The following is a 19,237-nucleotide window of genomic DNA, read 5'->3' on the forward strand; positions in this document are numbered from 1 at the left end:
AGGGGAAACTGGGAAAGGAGAAATTTACATGTAAATAAAGAAAATATCTAATAAAAAAAAGAAAAAAATTCTTTATTTTTTTTTCCATTTTTAGATTCTGGAAGGTTTTACTCATATCCTTCACCTGTTTGATTGTGTTCTCCTGGAGTTCTTTAAGGGATTTTTGTGTTTCCTCTTGCAGGGCTTCTATCTGTTTACCTGTGTTCTCCTGTATTTCTTTGAGGGTGCTATTTATGTCTTTCTTAAAGTCCTGTATCATCATTATGATAAGTGATTTTACATCTGAATCTTGGTTTTCTGGTGTGATGGTGTGTCCAGGATCCTGCGAGTGTCAGAGTGCCTGGGAGTGGAGCTTCCTCTGGGTGTTGTGGGACTAGCTGCAGAGCTTGCGCCCAAGGTCAACTTAGGACACCAGCCCAGAGACGGAAGCCAGCAAAATTCTTGATGTCTTTGTTTTTAATAGCTGAACCATACTTCATTGCGTAGATGTATCACATTTTTTTCCATTCTTCAATCAATGGACATCTAGGTTGTTTCCAATTTGAAGCTGTTTCAAATAAAGCTGCTAGGAACATAGTTCACCAACGGTCTTTGTGGGATGTTGGGGCGTCTTTTGGGTATCTGTGCAGGAGTGGAATAGCTAGGTCCTGAAGGTAGAACTGAGGGCAAATTTCTGAGAGACTTGAAACTGCCAAATTGATTTTTTAAAGATTTACTTATTTATTATACGTAAATAGACCTTAGCTGTATTTAGACACTCCAGAAGAGAGTGTCAGACTGATGGTTGTGGGCCACCATGTGGTTGCTAGGATTTGAACTCAGGACCTCTGGAAGAGCAGTCAGTGCTCTTAACCGCTGAGCCATCTCTCCAGCCCTACCAAATTGGTTTTGACAGTGATTGTACACGTTTTCATTCCCAACAGAAGTGAGGAGGTGATCCAGTTTCTCCACTTCCTTGTCAGAATGTGCTATCACTTGAGTTTTTTAACTTAGCCATTCTGACTGGGTTAAAACTGAAAATTAAGAATTGCTTTGTTTAGATACTAAAAACAGTCGTTGATAAAATCCAATATCCCTTGTTAAATGTACTAGAGATACAGGGCATATACATAAACATAATCAAAGAAATATAAAGCAAACCAATAACTAACATCAAGCCAAATGGTGAGAAGCTTAAAGCAATTCTACTAAAGTCAGTTGCAAGAAAAGGATGCCCACTCCCTATTCATTCAATATAGTACTTAAAATTTTAGCCAGAGCAATAAAACAACTAAAGTAGATCAAGGGGATACAAACTGGAAAGGAAGAAATAAAAGCATCTCTATTTGCTTATGATAATGATAGTATTCATGAGTCACCCCAGAAATTTTACCAGAGATTTTCTGCAGCTGATAAACACCTTCAGCAATGTGGCTGGATATAGAATTAACCTAAAGAAATCAGTAGCATTCCTTCAGGATGAGAAAGTAGTAAGGTACCCAACAGCCTTTATTATAGTCACAGATAATGTAGAGTAGCTTGGTGTAACTCTAGCCAAGCAAGTGAAAGATCTTTATGACATAAACTTCACATCTCTGAAGAAAAAAAATTGAAGATTTCAAAAAGGTGGAAAGATCTTCCATGCTTATAAGTAGGTAGAATTGTCATAGCAAAAAATGGCCATCTTGCCATCCTTCTCTTTAGGTATGTTAATTGGCATTTTTCTTTTTCTTTTTTTTTTTTTTATTTTATTTTAGATATTTTCTTTATTTACATGCGAATTTCTCCTTTCCCAGTTTCCCCTCCAAAAAACAAAAAAACAAACAAAAACAAACCCCTGTTGCCTCCCCCCTCCCCATGCCTGCCACCCCGCCCTCTCCCACTTTCTGGCCCTGGCATTCCCCTACACTGGGGCATAGAACCTTCACAGGGCCAAGGTCCTCTCCTCCTATTGATGATCGATTTTGCAATCCTCTACCATACATATGCTGCTTGAACAATCAGACCCCTCTATGTGCAGTCCTTGGTTGGTGGTTGAGACCCTGGGAGCTCCGAGTTAAATGCAGATGTGAATCTTATTGTTCAGTTTCCTTACAAAGTAACTTAGTGATTACATAATAACTTCAGGAAGTAGGTGTGGAAAAAAACACCAGAATAATTTGACTATACTTTTTTTTGTTTTTTGTTTTGTTTTGTTTTGTTTTGTTTTTTGAGACAGGGTTTCTCTGTGTAGTCCTGGCTGTCCTAGAACTCACTCCATAGACCAGGCTGGCCTCAAACTCAGAAATCTGCCTGCCTCTGCCTCCCAAATGCTGGGATTAAAGGCATGTGCCACCACTGCCCGGCCTTTGACTATACTTTTAGTGAAATATACATGCCCAATATGTGAGCACCATGCTTTCTTTTGTACACATGTGTGGTATATTTTACAAGGCAATGACATATGAGGATGTGTATGTGAACTTTACTTGGGACGAATGGGCTTTGCTGAATCCTTCCTAGAAGAGTCTTTACAAAGATGTGATGCTGGAGACCTGCAGGAACCTTACTGCTATAGGTAAGACTGTTATTGTTGTTTCCATTTTTAAATAAATGGGCAACTGTTTTTTGATTGTTTGTTTTCTTTCTTGCTTGCTTGGTTGCTTTTGTTGTTGTTGTTGTTGTTGTTGATACTCTACTATAATTTTAATTGAGTCTGAAGATGAGTGAGATGAATGAATGTTTCTAAGGTTCACTAAAGATAGAACCTTAAATTTTGCCTAAATCCCAATAATATATCATACTTTTTGGTACTCTGTTTTAGGCTATTATTGGGAAGACCACAATATTGAAGAGTATTGTCAAAATCCTAGAAGACACAGAAGGTAATTTTTATGTAAATGCTGATCCAAATATGCCTCTGGAGATATCTTTATGTGTTCTTGAAGTTAAAAGCAACAATGTAAATAAGCAGAGCTTTAAGGATATTGAATATTACATTGTCACAAATGCATGTACCTCTGTGTCAGGGATTCGATATCTGTTTCCAAGGCATTCCATTAAGACAGAATACATGGAAACTGTGCTATAACAAGTAGTGGCATCTCAGTTACAGCCCCATGAACCCTATGCTGCAGAGCTGCCAGTCTGTTTAGTCCCCTATGCCTAGGAATAATGACAGAAACACTGTACCCTTTCTATCCTAGGACAACTAAAAAATATATAGTTATCCCTACTTAGACTTGATTTGTTGAACATGATACAATTATCAAATTAGTTGATTTTCCACCTTCATTGAGAATACATCAACAAACTCACAATGCAGAAAATACTTATTAATATTAGTAATATAGAAATTTTCTGATTGTCCTGGTTCACTTTGCAAATGTTGCATGACTCACACTGTTGGAAAATTGATGAGTACAATCTTGTGGTAAAGCTATGAATTCTTGGAGGTCTTGTTAAGTAAATGAAAAACCCCACATAGGAAAAGCATGCTAGAGTGTGAGCCTTGTAATCAGCGCTCTTACTCATAGGTATGTAAAATGACCCATAATGAAGGCGAACAACATAGATGTAAACAAAGTGGTGAATCCTTATTATATAAGATCCTCTTTACATGTAGAAAACACTGTAAAAGTAATTCATACAGATAAAAAGATTCACTAATATACTGAGTGGGGTAAAACTTTCATGTATACCAATTACATACACAAATATGAAAATATTCATTTTGTAGAGAAATTCTGAGTATATTCAAAGTGATAAATATTTTGTATGTCACAGGCAGCTTCAAAGGGAAATAAGACTTCACATAGTAGAGAAACCCTCTAAATGTATGTGATATAATGAAGTGTTTTCAAGATCCAGTCATTTTCAGATATATGAAAGAGCACTAGCTGGAGACTATATAGATTATAGTCTTCTTCAAATACATAGAAGACACCATGTAAAAAAAAGAAAATATTTAATGAAGAAGGAGAAGAAGAAGGAGGAGGAGGAGGAGGAGGAGGAGGAGGAAGAGGAGAAGGAGGAAGAGGAGGAGGAGGAGGAGAAAAAGAAAAAGGAGAAGAAGAAGAGGAAGAAGAAGAAGAAGAAAGAAGAAGAAGAATGAGAAAGAGGAGAAAAGCCCACACAGTAGAGAAACCTTATGATTATGACCCATGTGGTAAAGCTTTTTCATGCCACAGCTGTTTGCGAAGCCATAAAAAAACACATACTGGAGAGAAGCCTTATGAACGTAACCACTATGGTAGTCTTCACACAGAACAGCAATCTCCAGAGTCATAAAAGAACACATATAGGAGAGAAGCCCTACGAATGTAACCAATGTGGTATAGCCTTTTCTGGTCACAATGAACTTCAGTCTCATAAAAGTCTACATTATTTAAGATAATCCCTATGAAGATAATCAATGTGGTAAAGCATTTACATGCCCAAGTCTTCTCCAAAGGCACAAAGGTACATATATTGGAGGGAAACCCTATGACTATACCCAATTTGGTAAAGCATGTGTTCATTATGGTGGTCTTCAAAGGTATAGAGGGAACCCTATGAATGTAATAAACTTGATTAAGACTTGACACAATATAATCACCTTCTGATGCATGAAAAAATCATACTAGACAAATGTAGTCTGTGTGTGTGTGTGTGACTCGTTTGCCTGATCTAGCAATGTGTGTGTGTGTGTGTGTGTGTGTGTGTGTGTGTGTGTGAGAGAGAGAGAGAGAGAGAGAGAGAGAGAGAGAGAGAGAGAGAGACTCCTTTGCCTGATCTAGCAATTCTTTTTTCTCCTACTTAATTTCCTTGGATAGCTTTTACATGAGGATTTGAGGCTATTTTTATTGTGATATATTATGTGTTGTTCAGTTGGTAACTCCAAGAGTACAGCTATTTTTTGAAGGGAAGTAGCAGACAAGTTGATCTGGGGTGCTCAAGGATTCAGAAGGTCATGGAGAAGTGGAGTGAGGGGAAAGCCATCCAGGAACAAACCCTTCAGCCTATAATATTTCCTCCTTGTAAGATGTGGTGGGGCAATTGTTTTAATTGGTTTAATTAGAGGTCCAAGATAAAAGAAGGAACCTGTAACTGACACTGTCTGGTTGAGCAGAAACTAGAAGCAAAATTGACTACAGTCATACTTTATATCCAAACTTAAATGCCCCCCAGTCCTCACACAACCCCTCCCTAATGATGTTCTGCTCTATTCACCCTCTGGTGCCTATTCCAATTGAGCTAGAAAGGCTGCTTTCAGCAGGTATAGGGAATAGTTGAACTAAACTCTAAGTAGATAGAATCCAGGTTAGTAATCTCCATTGCTTTCCTCACCTAGGAGCTTAAAGAACTCCAGAGAAGAGGGGCAGTAGGAATTGTGGAAACCAGAGTGGCCAAAGACACGTGGAGAACACAGCCAACAGAATGTTCCGAGGTGAACTCATGGCATTTCCCAGATATCACACTCTTTGAGCATGTATGGGTCTATACTGGGTACTCTGCATATATGTTATGGTTGTTAGCTGGTAGTTTTCTTTATGTGGTTGTAAGGTATGCTGACAATGGGAGTGGTATTGACCTGGACTCTTTTGACTGTTCTTTGTATTCCTGCCCTCCTATTTGTTGTCCTCCCCAAGCCTTGATATGAAGGCTTGTGACTGTTAGTTGTATCTAATGTGATCTTTCCTTAAATTCTCCAGTATGCCTATTCTTCACTAGGGGACATGTAAGATTAGTTTTGAAATACAGGTGAACGGGGAAGGACCTGGGAGGAGAAGAGCGAAGGATAGGTCAAATTAAAATGTTTTATTAGATAAGAATAAATAAAAATTTTAAAAAATTGAAACTGGCAAAACCTTAGAGATAGAAGTTTTTAAAATATGTAGCAGAGACAGGCTGCAGAAGCGGCAGAGGAGCTGGGACAGGATCCTTTCTTCCTCCGTCTACAACTAGGAGGGACGGCTGATCCACAGTCCTCAGTGCACCTTTCCCACAAGCAGAGAGCTTGTCTCCAGGGAGTGCTCTGACCCCGGGGACTCAGCCAAGATCGCCATTTTCTCTCCAGTGACTTTGTAAGGTGGGACCACCTGGGAGGCACAGGCCATAGAAGCTGCAGAGCAACTGAGACAGGGTTCTTCATTCATCCTTCTGCACCCAGGAAGAATGGCTGATCCACAACCCTCTGTGCATAGGTCTTACCAGGGGAGATCTGATCTCTCAGGAGTGCTAACACAGGTTTACAGACCCACAGGAGGAACAACCTCCAGCCAGAGACAGCAAGAATATCTAACACCAGAGATTAACAGATGGTGAAAGGCAAATGCAAGAATCTTACCAACAGAAACCAAGACTACTTGGCATCATCAGAACCTAGTACTCCCACCACAGCAAGTCCTGGATACCCCAACACATTGGAAAAGCAAGATTTGGATCTAAAACCATATCTCATGTTGGTGAGAGAGGAATTTAAGAAGGACATAAATAACTCCCTTAAAGAAATACAGGAGAATACAGGTAAACAGGTACAAGCTCTTAAAGAGAAAACAAAAAAATCCCTTAAAGAATTATGGGAGAACATGAATAAACAAATAGAAGCCCTTAAAGAGGAAACACAAAAATCCCTTCACCAAACAGGTGAAGGAATTGAACAAAACCATCCAGGACCTAAAAATGGAAGAAGAAACAATTAAGAAATCACAAAAAAAGACAACACTGGAGACAGAAAACCTAGGAAAGAAGTCAGGAGACATAGATGTAAGCATCACCAACAGAATACAAGAGGTACAAGAGAGAATCAAAGGTGTAGAAGATACCATAGGAAACATTGACACAATAGTCAAAGAAAACGCAAAATGCAAAAAGCTACTAAACCAAAACATCCAGGAAATCCAGGACACAATGAGAAGACCCAACCTAAGGATAGAAGGTATAAAAGAGAGTGAAGATTTCCAAATTAAAGGACCAGTAAATGTCTTCAACAAAATTATAGAAGAAAACATCTCTAGCCTAAAAAAAGTGATGCCCATGAACATACAAGAAGCCTACAGAACTCCAAATAGTTTGGACCAGAAAAGAAATTCCTCCCTCCACATAATCATCAAAACACCAAATGCACAAAACAAAAAAAGAATTTTAAAAACAGTGAGGAAAAAAGGTAAACATAAAGGCAGACCTATCAGAATTACACCAGACTTCTCCACAGAGACTATGAAAGCCAGAAGATGTTGGGTTGATGTCATACAGATCCTAAGAGAACACAAATGCCAACACAGGCTACTATGCCCAGCAAAACTCTCAATTATCATAGATGGAGAAACCAAAGTATTCCATGACAAAACCAAATTTACAAATATCTTTCCACAAAAAAAAGAATAATAAATGGAAAACTCCAACACAAAGAGGGAAACTATATCCTAGAAAAAGCAAGAAAATAATCTTCCATCAAAACTAAAAGAAGATATCCACATGAACAGAATTCCAACTCTAAAAACAAAAATCACAGGAAGCAACGATTACTTTTCTTTAGTATCTATTAATATCAAGGGACTTAATTCCACAATAAAAATACATAGATTATCAGACTGGGTACGTAAACAGGACCCAACATTTTGTTGCATACAGGAAACCCACCTCAGTGACAAAGACAGACACTACCTCAGAATAAAAGGCTGGAAAACAATTTTTCAAGCAAATGGTCCCAAGAAACAAGTAGGAGTAGCCATTCTAATATCGGATAAAATCAACTTTCAACCTAAAGTGATCAAAAAAGATAAGGAGGGACACTTCATATTCATCAAAGGTATGATCTACAAAGATGAACTCTCAATTCTGAACCTCTATGCTACAAATGCAAGGGCATCTGCATTCATCAAAGAAACTTTACTAAAGCTCAAAGCACATATTGCACTGCACACAATAATAGTGGGAGACTTCAATACCCCACTCTCTGCAATGGACAGATCATGGAAACAGAAACTAAACAAAGACAGAGTGAGGCTAATAGAAGTTATGAAGCAGATGGATTTAACAGATATCTATAGAACTTTTTATCCTAAAACAAAAGGATATACCTTCTTCTGAGCCCCACATGGTATCTTCTCCAAAATCGTTCATATAATTGGTTTACAAATCAGGCCTCAACAGATATAAGAAGATTGAAATAATTCCTTGCATACTATCCATCACCATGGACTAAGGCTGCTCCTCAATAACAACATAAACAATAGAATGCCCACATACATGTGGAAGCTTAACAACACTCTACTCAATGATAACTTGGTCAAGGAAGGAATAAAGAAAGAAATTAAAGACTTCTAGAGTTTAATGAAAATGAAGCCACAACATACACAAACTTATGGGACACAATGAAAGCAGTCCTAAGAGGAAAACTCATAGCTTTAAGTGCCTCCAAACTGGAGAGAGCATACACTAACAATTTGACAACACATCCGAAAGCTCTAGAACAAAAAGAAGCAAATTCACCCAAGAGGAGTGGATGGCAGGAAATAATCAAACTCAGAGCTGAAATCAACCAAATGGAAACAAAAAGAATATACAAAGAATCAACCAAACTAGGAGCTAGTTCTTTGAGAATATCAGCAAAATAGATAAACCCCTAGTCAGACTAACTAGACGGCACAGAGAAGTATCTTAATTAACAAGATCAGAAATGAAAAGGGAGACATAACAACAGACACTGAGGAAATCCAAAAAATCATGAGATCCTGCTACAAAAGCCTATACTCAACAAAACTGGAAAACCTGCATGAAATGGACAATTTTCTAGACAGATACCAGGTACCAAACTTAAGTCAGGATCAGATAAACAATCTAAACAGTCCTATATCCCCTAATGAAATAGAAAAAGTCATTAGTAGTCTCCCAACCAAAAAAAGGCCAAGGACCAGATGGATTTAGTGCAGTTTTATCAGACCTTCAAAGAAGACCTAATATCAATACTCCTCAACTATTCCACAAAATAGAAACAGAAGGTACTCTCCCCAATTCGTTCCATGAAGCCACAATTACTCTGACACCAAAAGCACACAAAGACCTAGCAAAGAAAGAAAACTTCAGACCAACTTCCCTTATGAATATCAATGCAAAAATACTCAGTAAAATTCTTGCAATCCGAATAATCCAAGAACACATCAAAACAATCATCCATCATGATCAAGTAGGCTTCATCCCAGGGATGCAGGGATGGTTCAATATATGGAAATCCACCAACATAATTCACTATATAAACAAACTCAAAGAACAAACCCATATAATCATTTCATTAGATGCTGAGAAAGCATTTGACAAAATCCAACAACCTTCATGATAAAAATCTTGGAAAGATCAGGAATTCAAGGCCCATTCCTAAACATAGTAAAAGCAATATACAGCAAATCAGAAGCCAACATCAAACTAAATGGAGAGAAACTTGAAGCAATCCTACTAAAATCAGGGACTAGACAAGGCTGTCTGCTCTCTCCCTACCTATTCAATATTGTGCTTCAAGTACTAGACAGAGCAATTAGACAACAAAAGGTGATCAAAGGGATACAAATTGGAAAGGAAGAAGTCAAATTATCACTATTTGCTGATAGTAAACTTAAGTGACCCCAAAAATTTCTCCAGAGAACTCCTAAAGCTGATAAACAACTTTAGCAAAGTAGCTTGATATAAAATTAACTCAAGCAAATCAGTGGCCTTCCTCTACACAAAGGATAAACAGGCTGAGAAAGAAATTAGGGAAACAACACTCTTCACAATAGTCACAAATAATATTACATACCTTGGTGTGACTCTAACTAAGCAAGTAAAGATCTGTATGACAAGAACTTCAAGTCTCTGAAGAAGGAAATCAAAGATCTCAGAAGATGGAAAGGTCTCCCATGCTCATGGATTGGCAGGATTAATATAGTAAAATGGCCATCTTGCCAAAAGCAATCTACAGATTCAATGCAATCTCCATCAAAATTCCAACCAATTCTTCACAGACTTGGAAAGAGCAATTTGCAAATTCATCTGGAATAATAAAAAGCCTAGGATAAACAATAAAAGAACCTCTGGTGGAATCGCCATCCCTGACCTTAAACTGTACTACAGAGCAATTGTAATTAAAATAAAAACTGCTTTGTATTGGTACAGTGACAGGCAGGTGGATCAATGGAATAGAAGTGAAGACGCAGAAATGAACCCACACACCTATGGTCACTGGATCTCTGACAAAGGAGCTAAAACCATCCAGTGGAAAAAAGACAGCATTTTCAACAAATGGTGCTGGCTCAACTGGCGATTAGAATGTAGAAGAATGCAAATCGATCCATACCTATGTTCTTGTACAAAGCTCTAGTCCAAGTGGATCAAGGACCTCCACATAAAACCAGATAACACTGAAACTAATAGAAAAGAAAGTGGGGAAGTGCCATGGACCGGGGTTTCTGCAAGGAGCCCTTGTTCTGCAGGGTGAGGAGAGTTTTGGCCAGATTGGCAAGGGATTTGGCGATGACAGAGAGACAGGACACAAGAAGTGTGGTATCTGAATGTATTTTCACAAAATAAGAATCAGGCTTATATAGGATACAGAAACAGGGCGAATGTCAGAGATCACGTAGGCAGGTAGCTGTCACATCAGACAGTAGATCAAACAGCCAGGTGTGAATGATTCCTTCCTAAGTACTCTTCCCCACTGGGCTACCTTGGCAGCCCTAAGCAAACACCCAACTGTCTAATTCTTCTAGGTTGTCAGAAGTATGCACCAGGGGGTCCCCTTCTAGCTAACCTCTCATGAATAATACCTTACTTAGGCCCTGGGAGTGATTTCTGGGAGCATTAGTGTCAGACTCCTCATTTGCTAGAGGAGCCAACCAACTTCTCTCTAATATGTGAAATAGTTTGCCATTTGTTGTCAGTAAACTTTAATGCCTTGTCTTTTTCCCTCTCTGGAGACGATCTGTCTGAATAGGAGGAAACATCCTTGAGAAATTCCAGGCCAAGAATCAGCTCAGCACTTAATAGGATTAGTTGGAACATTGTTGGGGCCTGGGAACATTGTTCAATTTAGTTTGGCTATAACAAAATATTTCTTAGGGCACCTTTATGCCTGAATAAAGAAAGCATGTAGATTTCTCCACAGACCTTTCAGAAATCAATTATATCCATCCACAGACCTTTCAGAAATCAAATTAATAGCCATCCATTAGACTGAGCACAGGGTCCTCAATGGAGGACCTAGAGAAAGGACTCAAGGAGTTGAAGGGGTTTGCAGCCCCATAGGAGGAACAACAATATGAACCAACCAGTAACTTCAGAGCTCCCAGGAACTAAACCACCAACCAAAGAGTACACAAGGATGGACTCAAGGCTTCAGACTCAAGGCTTCAGCCACATATGTACCATAAGATGGCCTTGGGACGCCAATGAGAGGAGAGGCCCTTGGTCTTGTGAAGACTTGATTATATGGTAGATTAGGTTGACATATTTTCATTTAATAAACCATCCCTGCATCCCTGGGATGAAGCCTACTTGATCATTGTGGATGATGTCTTGGGTTCAGTTTCTCAGTTATTTTATTGAGTATTTTTCCATCAGTGTTCATAAGGGAAATTTTGCTGAAATTCTCTTTGTTGAGTCTCTGTGTGGATTATATATCAAGGTGACTATGGCCTCATAGAATTAGTTTGGCAATGTTCCTTCTGTTTCTATTTTGTGGAATAGTTTGAAGAGTATTGGAATTAGCTCTTCTTTGAAAGTCTGGTAAAATTCTACACTAAAATCATCTAGTCCTGGGCTATTTTTTGGTTGCAAGACTTTTAACAACTACTTCTATTTTCTTACGGGTTATAAAACAACTTAAATAGCTTACCTATCCTTTTTTAAGAGATTTATTTATTTATTTATTATTTATTTATTTATTATATGTAAGTACACCGTAGGTGTCTTTAGACACTTTTTTTTCTCTCTCTGGCCCAGCTCTCTCTGGCCCCACTCACTCAGGCCCAGAGATTCATTTATTTATTATATGTAAGTACATGGTAGCTGTCTTCAGATACCTCAGAAGAGGGCATCAGATCTCATTATGGATGGTTGTGAATCATCATGTGGTTGCTGGGATTTGAACTCAGGACCTTTGAAAAAGCAATCAGTGCTCTTAACCACTGAGTCATCTCTCCATCCCACTTACCTGTTCTTAATTTGACTTCAGCAAGTGATATCTATCTAGGAAATTTTGAAGTAAGAATTAGTGTTTCTTTGAATTTCTTCTGTCTGTTGTTATGACTCCTTTTTGATTTTTGATTTTGTAAACTTGGATATTATCTCTGTGCCTTTTAGTTAATTTGGCTAAGGGTTTGTCTGTCTTTTTTATTTTCTCAAGGAACCAGCTCTTGGTTTCATTGATTCTTTCTATTGGTCTATTGTTTCTATTTTATTGATTTCAGCCCTGAGTTTGGTCATTCCCTGTTGTCTCCTCTTCTTGGATATATTTGCTCTTTCTTGTTCTAGATCTTTCAGGTATACTTTTATTTTACTTTATATTTGGGAGTATTTTGGGGAGGTGGGGTTCGAGACAGGTTTTCTCCGAATAGCCTAGGTATACTTTTAAATAATTTGAGAGCTCTCTAATAATCTTTTTTTTTTGTTTTTGTTTTTCAAGACAGGGTTTCTCTGTGTAGCCCTGGCTGTCCTGTAACTCTCTCTGTAGATCAGGCTGGCCTCAAACTCAGAAATCCGCCTGCCTCTGCCTCCCAAGTGCTGGGATTAAAGGCGTGTGCCACCACTGCCATGGTGATTTGAAAAGATACAGAGTTATTTCAATTTCCTTGTATTTGTTGAGGCTTCCTTGTTGACAAACTATATATATGGTCAGTTTTGGAGTGGGACCCATGACATGCTGAGAAGAAGGTATATCCTTTTATGTTGAGAAGAAATATTCTATAGATATCTGTTGGGTCTATTTGACTCAACCTCTGTTAATATTATTTCTCTGATTAGTTTCTGTCTTGTTGATGTATCCATTGGTGAGAGATGAGTGTTGACATTTCCCACTATCAACATGTGGGATTCAGAGTATAATCAAGCTTTATAGTAAGGTTTGTTTTCCAAATGTGGGTGCACTTGCATTTGGGGCATAGATATTCAGCATTAAAATATCTTGGTGGATTTTTCCTTTGATAAGTATGAAGTGATTTTTTTCTAACTTTTTTGATTAATTTTTGTTGAAAGTCCATTTTATTAGATATTAGAATGGCTACTCCAGCTTGCTTCTTGAGCTTGTTTGCTTGACATTTTTTTCCACTCCTTAACTCTAAATAAATACCTTTGTTTCTAAAGTGTAGTTCTTGTATGCAGCAGAAGGATGGATCCTGTTTTCAAATCCATTTTGTTAGCCTGTGTGTTTTTATTGCCAAATTGAGTTCATTAATGTTGAGGCATATTAGTGACCAATAATTATTAATTCCTATTATTTTGATATTGGTGGTGATGGTGTGCATGTGTGTGTGTGTGTGTGTGTGTGTGTGTGTGTGTGTGTGTACCTGTGTCTATCCATCCTCCCCTTGTTTTGTTCTTACTCCTGTAGAATTATTTATTTCCTGTGTTATCTTGGGTATAGTTAACATGCTTGGGTGAGAGTTTTCTTCTAGTATTTTCTCTATGGGTAGATAACTGGATAGATATTGTTTAAATTTTGATTTGTCTTGGAATATCTTGTTTGCCCCATCTTTGATGATTGAGCATGATTCTGAGTATAGTTCTAGGTTAACATCTATGTCTTTTTAGAGGCTGCAACATGTATGTTCAGGTCCTTTGAGCTTTTAGAATCGCTGTTGAGAAGTCACGTGTAATTCTGATACATTTGAATTTGTATGTTACTTGGCTTTTTCCCCTTGAAGTTTTTCATATTCTTTCTTCTTTAGATTTAGTGTTTTGATTATTATGTTGTTGGTAGGTTTTCTCTTCTAATATAATTAATTGATATTCTATAAGCTTCTTGTATGTTTATAAGCATCAATTTCATTAGGCTGGGGAAATTTCTTTCAATGATTTTTTAAAAATATTTCCTAGTCCTTAAAGCTGGGACTCTTCACCTTCTTCTATTCTTCCTATCCTTAGATTAGGTCTTTTGAGGGTAGACCAGGATGCTTTGTGCCAAGACTTTTTTTTTTAATTTAACAATTTCTTTAACTGGGATATCAATTTATTTTATTTGATCTTCCACATCTGAGATTCTCTCTTCAATCTCCTGTATTCTGCTGGTGATGCTTGTGTCTGTGATTCCTGTTCCCTTTCCTAGGTTTTCCATCTCCCAATTTCTTCAGTTTGTGTTTTCTCCATTGCTTCTATTTTTATTTTCAGGTCATGTACAATTTTATTCATTTCCTTCACTTGCCTAATTATATTTCTTTGAGGGATTTATTTGTTTCCTCCCTAAAGTCCTCTATCATCTTTACAAGATTGGATTTAAATTTTCTTGTGCTCTGTTTGCATGAGGATATCCAGGGTTTGCTGTAATGGAATAGTTGTAATCTGAAGGTTCCACATTGCCCTGGCTTTTGTTTCTTGTTTTCTTATGCTGGACTTTATCTATCTGGTTTTCCTTAGATGCCCCTTGTGTAGTGGGTATTGGTAAGATGGGTCTAATGTGGATGTTGCTTGAGCAGCAGGCACCCAGTGTACAACTGGGCTATATGATTGAACTCAGGGATTAATATTTGTCTCAGAGCACCTGGGTGTCTCCTGAGGCATTGGTGCATAGAAACAAGTAGGTGATGAACTAAAAAAAAAGATGAAAATTAAAAAGTGTTACCAGCGCTGGGCAAGGGTAGGACATGCCTTTAATCCTAGCACTTGGGAGCCAGAGGCACGTGGATTTCTGAGTTCAAGGCCAGCCTGGTCTACAGAGTGAATTCCAGGACAGCCAGGGCTACACAGAGAAACCCTGTCTCGAAAAACAAAAAAAAAAAAAATGTTGGCAGCAATTCTTTTCTTAAAAAGGTAGGTACAAATGAAAGAATGCATAGCTATGGTGACTTTTAAAAAGAGCAGCCATTCCCTTGTAGGTTAAATGGCACTAATAAGGTAATGTGTGATCTTGTTATTATGTGCAATATATCCTGCTGAAATCTATAATGCGACAAAAAACCTATAGCCAATAGCTTCTGAATTCAAAATTCTGAGCAGTCTTAACTTGATCAACGACATTTGGTTAAATACAACAGACCCAATTGTACATCCACCAACCTCGAATAGTTTTATCCATATCCACAAATTAATAAATGCTGAAGAATTACAAAATCACTCAACATTGCCCCATCAGGTTCTTCTTCATAATGGTGGCAACTGCAGATGTCTCCCTTAAACAGATGTCTGTGAGTTAGCTACTGTCTACATTGTTTGACCCTGCGGTGTACACTGTAAACTTTCCTCCCATTTTGATCTGAAAGCAGAAGCCATGCACCACATGAAAATACTTTCCTTTCACTGCAAAGGACAGTTCATTACATGACTGAGATGAGTAAATTTAAAACTCCCTTGTGCTATAGCCCTTTAACTAAAGAATTTAGGAAATTTAATGGCAAGGAAAGTATGGTCATTGCACTGGGAAGCAGGGGACTAAGATCTAGGTGATGACATAGCTTGTCCCAGGAACAATTTTCCAAAAGGCTAAACTTACAGCTGTTGAAAAATTATTGCATGGGGTTTTTTGATTTATTTCCTTAAAAAAAGCAGAGAAATATTGAAAGAATGTGCTTTCAGTCAACCAACACATGAGATACCTTTTACAACCTATACAAAATTAACTCCAAATGAATCACAATCAAAATGTTAAATGGAAGAGAAGAGCTTGTAGAATCTACTAGAGTAACTAAGCATGTCTTCCATTGGCATCCTGCCAATGGTGTTTCTATACACAGGCCCCTGTTCCAAATGCTTTGTACAGATTCAGAACATATACAGGTACCACTACTTGGTCCAGAAGTGACTAATACCATGAGAGACCTCTTAGGTGGTTGCACCTAGCTTTTGGTTCCCACCCAGCCCTGGGTAGGACCCACCACATCAGCTTCTGCTTCTCAACTTTGTGGGCAGTGACCATATCATGGCTATGTAATAGCTTCAGAGCTTCTCTGAGCTTTCCTCATATTACAAAACAGCAACAGTCATAGGAAGGCATTCAAGAATTACTTAACCCTGCTCAACTGCAGGGCACCTGCAGCATGAATCCTGGAAGAACCTTCTCCTCTTCTGACTGGAAGTTTCTTCTGAAGGCCCTGATTGGCCTGTGCATCTTGAATAACATGAATACCACTCTTATTGTTAGACTGTGCTAAATGGATCGAGCATTGTGGTTCCTGGCACAGGCTTCCCATCTAAATGCACACCTTTTCCAGATCTGCAGAGATGTGTAGTTTTATAGCAATTGTTTCAGTATTCCAAAGTCTGTCTTCCAAGCCAGGTCCTGAGAGGACCCACCACTCCTGCTAATCTCTGATTAGCTTCCTGCTCCTTCCCTTTCTGGGCAGTGACCTTGTGCTCATAGAGTCAGGACTTTCCTTCTTGTCTGTGATCCCATCACAGCACTCAGTAGGTATTCCCTTTATTCCTTCTGGAGCCCATGTGGATAAATTTCCCAGCATAATAATAAACCTGGAATGGAGTTAACAATCTGATCCACATGTGGAAGGGTCCCCTAAATATTGCCAACTAACAAAAGACATTAGGGAACAGGGGTTATTTTGTATTGTTTTGTTTTGTTTCTTGCTTCATCCTGGGATCATGTAAATTGTAAATACTTTTCACATGGTAGGTATGTGACAACACTAGGAGAAGGGCAGGATGTAGAAGACAAACACTATAGAGCTCTAATGTTAGCCAGGATTTTTTCTCAGGAGGAAGGTGCAAAAATCAAAACAAATGAACAGACAAGCAAGCAGAAAACAGGTGCTTTAGTAAAATTATCTAGATGAAAAGAACAGACATAATCAGTATCTCTATTTTGTCAAAAGTGGATTTATTCGAATGGTTCACAGGCTGAGGGTCAAGTAGTCCAATAGTAGCTATATATCAATGGGAAGTTGAAGAATCCAGTAGTGGCTCGGTCCATGTGGCTGAATGTCTCATATTTGGTATATACCAGAATCCATACAGAAAAAAAAAATTACAAATGTAATGAATGTAGAAAGTATTTTAATAATACTTCAAATCATAAAATGTACTTCAAAATTAATACAAGAGGAAAACCTAAGCATGTAAAGAATGTGGGACACCCATCACTAAAACCTCCCTTACTGAAGACATAAGAAAATGCATGCAACTGAAGAAACTTGAAAAAATACTCTTTAATAAATATCAAATTTACTATTTTTGGGTTTGAGAAAATATCTCTTAAAATATGGAGAGTACCCAAAATCTTTGACCAATATTCTGACTTTGTGAAATATCAGAAATGTCACACCAAGTATCCATATATATGATATGAATTAGTAACTATTTTTCTGCAAAAAAAATTCTAAAGAGTTTACTGGACAATAAGCTATGCATGTAATAATGTTTCAGGTAAAACTATCAAAATGTCTGATAAATAAAATGGAACAGAATTGAAGGTACAAGTGATTACAGCAATGTTAATTTGACAGATAAGTATTTATGCCAAGAAATGATTGTTCATTACCAGTCAAGGTTAAAACAACTATGTAATCACTGCTGGTATTTTTGTGGAATAAGGAATTCTCTTCTCTATGATATGATCGTAAACCATGTAACCATTATTGTCTTGATAGTATTTTAGCTTCCTGAAGAGTGAACTGTTGTGGGAAATATTAAATCGACCAGGAGGCTTCCTGTGCTACTCCCTGCAACACTTTGCCCCCGTGCAGTCCGCCAAGCTACTCTCCAGTGGTGCTGGAGCTCCCAAGGTCCCTTCCCTGCCATGCCAGTCCCACACAATGACTGTCCCCCCACGTTCAGCAACCACAACCACTCAGCAACCCCATAGAAACAAAACTCTAGAAGCTTCTAATTAACAAGTCACATTTATATCTCAATAAATTCTCAATTCACAAGATGCCAATATAATTATTTCAGAACCAATTCATAATGATAAATGCTAGATTAGACAAATTATCCCAAATATTTTAACTTTTATGATATCATAGCTAACTGTGGCTATATAAAGCCACACTGGTTCAGGTTCTTCTCTCTGTCCATCTGCTTCTATCTTGGCCTCTCTCTCTCTCCTTAGACAGTCTCTGTCTCTGTAGCTCTTAGCTGCACCTCCCTTTTTCATGTCCAATCACAAGCCTCATGCTGCACTAATATTTTAATGTAATTAGACAGGGAAAATCCTGCAACAGTGAAAACTAAAGATTGTATTCATCTTTAAATCTATGCTGTCTTTGACTCAGTCTACACTAAATGTATTTCAATGCCTTGGTTCACTTCTTGCCACCTCCCTATGGTGAAGCTCTTTTACATAAGCATGGCATTATGAGGATTATATATATTCCACAAATGACAGTGCTACTACAGCACCTGAGATTTCTCCATTTACCTCTGTAGCACATTTTTTTAATTGGGTTATTTGGATTATTGATGTCTAACTCTTTCAGTTATTTCTTTATTTAGGATATGAATTCTCTTTGGAATATAGGGTTGTTCAAGGTCTTTTGTGACTTGATGGCCTGCTCTCAGGAGATAGCTATAGTTATTCTGGCTTGCCCTTCCTTCAGTCTCTGCTCCATAGTCAGTCTCTGCAACTCCTTAATTGGGTAATTGGTTCCCTCTTTTAAGAAGGAATGAAGTGTCCACCTTTTGGTCTTCCTTCTTCTTGAGTTCCTTGTGGAATGTGGGTTGTTCTTCCTGTATTCCAAACTTTTGGTCTAATAACCACTTATCAGAGAGTGCATACCGTGTTTGTTCTTTTGTGATTGGGTTATCTCACTCAGGATGATATTCTCCAGATCCATCAATTTCCCTAAGAATTTCATAAATTTATTTTTTTTAATAGCTGAGTAGTATTCCATTGTGTAGATGTACCACAATTTCTGTATCCACTCCTCTGTTGAGGGACATCTGGGTTGTTTCCAGGTTCTGGCTATTATAAATAAGGCTGCTATGAACATGGTGTCAATTTCTTTCTTCAGAGACACAAAGTTCTTTTTATACATGTTTTCCATTTGTTTGGTTATAGTTACACCAAGATATTTTATGGTATTTGTGACTATTGTAAAGGGTGTTCTTTCCCTCATTTCTTTCTCAGACAATTCATTGTTTTTATAAAGGAAGGATACTGATTTCT

General features: G+C 37.9%; 1 pseudogene; it reads left to right on the top strand.

Moving 5' to 3' along the window:
• Positions 1 to 4,068: 4,068 nt before the first annotated feature.
• The window catches only part of LOC116104610, a 44,222-nt pseudogene continuing 29,053 nt past the window's right edge, over positions 4,069 to 19,237 (top strand).

The sequence above is a fragment of the Mastomys coucha genome, unplaced genomic scaffold (assembly GCF_008632895.1).
Source record: "Mastomys coucha isolate ucsf_1 unplaced genomic scaffold, UCSF_Mcou_1 pScaffold22, whole genome shotgun sequence".
NCBI classification, from domain to species: Eukaryota; Metazoa; Chordata; class Mammalia; order Rodentia; family Muridae; genus Mastomys; species Mastomys coucha.